Consider the following 3,968-nt stretch of genomic DNA (forward strand, 5'->3'; position numbering starts at 1 on the left):
TCCAGTTCGAGCGACAAACACTTTGCCCTCAGAAGGATTGTAGAAGTGATACCCTCTTGTTTCTTTAGGATGCCCCACAAATAAGCATTTGTCAGATTTGGGCTCAAGCTTAGTTGAAATTTGTCGTTTCACATAAACCTCGCAATCCCAAATCTTTATGTAAGACATATGTGGTCTCTTACCATTCCATATCTCATATGGTGTCTTATTAACCTTTTGGATGGAACATGGTTAAGTGTGTAAGCTGTTGTCAATAGTGCATGTCCGCAAATGGAGTTTGGAAGATCAACGTGACTCGTCATGGATTTAACTCATTAGGTTTCATCCTTTTAGTATTAATGTTATAAGTTGGCATTATGAGATCAAGGACATATAGTCCATTGCTCACTTGTGCAGTAGCATAGAATATATCATTCAAATAAATTGAGCAACAATTGTTCTTTATTATAAATGAAAAACCAAACTTGTCCAAACAAGAAATGGAAATAATATTCCTGCTAATTGCAGATACATAATAACAGTTCTCTAACTGAATTATAAAACCACTAGGTAAAGTTAATAAGATCCTACGGCTAAAGTAGCAACCTTTGCTCCATTGCCAACTCGTAGGTCAACTTCACCTTTTGCCAAATCTCTACTCCCTTTCAGCCCCTGCACATTTGTACAAGTGTGAGAACCGCATCCAGTATCTAATACCCATGATGCAGAAGTAGATGAATTAATAACAAAAATACCTGAAGTTGAAGTCTCTACTCCATTCTTCTTATCTTCCAGGTACTTTGGGCAGTTTCTCTTCCAGTGTCCGGTCTTACCGCAATGGAAGCAGGTGCCTTCTTTTGCTATGCCTCCATTAGGCTTCAAAGCATCAACGGTGGGTTTGGGTTTGGCAACTTCCTTGCCCTTCCCTTTATCACCATGCTTAGTGGGCCTTTTGTTCTGTCTCTTTCCATTTCCGATTATCAGAATGGACTTCCCTTTTGACTTCAGATTCTGCTCGGCAGTTCTTAACATGGCGAGCAGTTCAGGAAGAGATTTATCCATATTATTCATATTGAAATTTAGGACAAATTGACTGAATCCATCTGGCAACGATTGCAAGATCAAATCAGTTGCAAGTTCCTTTTCGAGGGGAAAACCCAATCTCTCAAGGTTTTCCACATATCCAATCATCTTGAGTACATGGGGACCTACAGGGGCTCCCTCAGCTAACTTGCTTTGAAAAAGGGCTTTTGAAACTTCAAACCTCTCATGCCTTGCTTGCTCTTGATAGAGCAGCTTCAGGTGTTCAATCATATCGAACGCTGACATGTTCTCATGTTGCTTTTGCAATTCTGAGTTCATGGTGGCCAGCATGAGACAAACAGTTTCATTGGCATCATCGACATGCTTCTTATAAGCATCTCTTTCTGCCTTAGGTGCAGAACTAGGAGGTTCCTCTTCAGGAACAGGTGTCTCCAAGACATACAGCTTTTTATCATGTTTGAGGACAATCCTCAGGTTTCGGTGCCAATCCAGAAAATTTGTCCCCAACAATTTTTCCTTGTCAAGGATTGATCGCAAGATGTTGTTAGAGGTGTTTGCTGTCATGGTTATCTACATAAGGATTAAGAAAATATAAGTATCATTGACATATTTAATTAGGCCTTTAATCAAATATGCTCCCACTATTTTACTCAAAACAAATGACCCTCATCATTTGATTCAGAAAATCCCGTTGGAAGATTTTCTAGTGGGTCGAGATCCATATTTCACTTCGTTCTAAGTCCGCGTAGGCGGATTACACAAAACTAGGTTATTTAGGTAGGAACTCCTTCCAATTGTATCTCATACAACTCTCGAAAATTTCAGTTGGGTGAATAACTCCTTATTCGAATCCATCATATGGATCATTCCCAACTCTTGCTTCTAAAACATATATGATATTATTATAATTAAGTTTGACCCATTGTCTTAGCAGTTGGATATTACAATTATCCCATCGCACCTTACTAATATAGAACATGCACCTCGCTTTGGCGAAACCTACATTATCCGATACTAGTCTTGATGAGTGCTAAAACTTGGAAAGCAAACATATATAATATCATCATAATTTGTTTAGTTAAGTTTGACCCATTGTTTTAGCAGTTGGATATTACAATTATCCCATCGCACCTTACTAATATAGAACATGCACCTCGCTTTGGCGAAACCTACATTATCCGATACTAGTCTTGATGAGTGCTAAAACTTGGAAAGCAAACATATATAATATCATCATAATTTGTTTAGTTAAGTTTGACCCATTGTTTTAGCAGTTGGATATTACAATTATCCCATCGCACCTTACTAATATAGAACATGCACCTCGCTTTGGCGAAACCTACATTATCCGATACTAGTCTTGATGAGTGCTAAAACTTGGAAAGCATAAACTTAATATTTTAGTTTGAGGGAATTGCAATTGTTATGATCTCACCGGTTTATTTATCATATAAATCGTCTCTCACATGCATCAACATACATTCACATGCATCAACATACATACACAATGAAACAGTTATGGCCCCTAGCGCAATTGTTCTCCCAAGCCAATGAGAGAACCTAAGCTAACCTAATAACGATCTAAGATTCTCCAAGCAAGATCTTCAAGGTTGTCCTCCTTTAGTATTGAATTCTTCTCTAAGCTTCTCCAAGCAAGATCTTCAAGGTCGTCCTCCTTTAATATTGAATTCTTCTCTAAGCTTCTCCAAGCAAGATCTTCAAGATTGTCCTCCTTTGATATTGAAATTTTCTCTTTCTTCATAACATTGTCTTCTTCTCTTTATTCATAACATTACATTCCAGAAGAAACTCGTTTTACATACGAGGGTTTGAGATGAGAAAAGAAGTTACATTAAGAGATCAAAAGGAGAGGCACGACACGCAGATCGTATTTAAAAACCAAAACAAAATGAAGGAAGACTAAGGCCATAACTGATCACAACAAGGCAATAATAACAATCACATTATTATTATTAATAGATTTAATTCCTTTAATTAATTAAAACCAAATTAAATTTCGGCGACCGATCACACTACGCAGAGTTAGCCGGGGGTTCCGCTGCCCGGTCAGCGGACGGGGTCAAGGGGCAGCGCCCCTGTCCAAAATTTTAATGAACAATTCATTTGAAATGGACATTGTTTTGCATGAACACAACCCTTGCGTAGTCACAAAACAGGAACCCCAAAAATTTGACTCTGGGAGTGTGACGACCGTCACAGGCGTGTGACGACCGTCACAGGCAATGTGAGTGTGACGACCGTCATGGGTGTGTTACGACCGTCACGCATCCAGTTTGTTACGCCTGTTACGCTCGTCACACGAACTTCACGCGGCCAAACTAATAGAACTTTGAAACAGTCTACGGACCTCTTCCAAAAAAGCCCTAAATTCACAACTCCTTGACGGCACAACCCTTGCGCCGTCACCAACCCTAATGCACCAATTTCAAACCGTCAAACACACCTCGATTGTTGATTCAGTATGATTGATCAACAGGTCATTGCTTCACCATACTAATGTCGGATTCCGAAGCAAGTGACCATTGATCGCTCAAAGGAAAACAATCACTTAGTGTTCGAATGAACGAAACAGAAACAGTATATCACATATACCGTATTTTGCATTAGGATTACTTATATCATATATAAGTTGATCGGTCTCAATTGCGTAACCTATGGACGATCGATGTATCGCTGCTTCACCATACTAATGTCGGTTCCGAAGCATAGTCAACATCAATCATCCAACTCGTACACTCATGATGCCAAATTTAATTACCCGTTTAATTAATTGATTCATTCTATCTTTTAATCATATTAATACAGAAATTAAACACCTATCCGATTCATGGTTTCGTAAGTGGCTCTGATACCACTGAAGGAGAATTGCGGTCCAAAACGCAGCGGAAATTAAAATTTCTCCTTTAGAGATCCTTACGAATGGT

The sequence above is a fragment of the Lathyrus oleraceus genome, chromosome 7, assembly GCF_024323335.1.
Source record: "Lathyrus oleraceus cultivar Zhongwan6 chromosome 7, CAAS_Psat_ZW6_1.0, whole genome shotgun sequence".
Taxonomy (NCBI): Eukaryota; Viridiplantae; Streptophyta; class Magnoliopsida; order Fabales; family Fabaceae; genus Lathyrus; species Lathyrus oleraceus.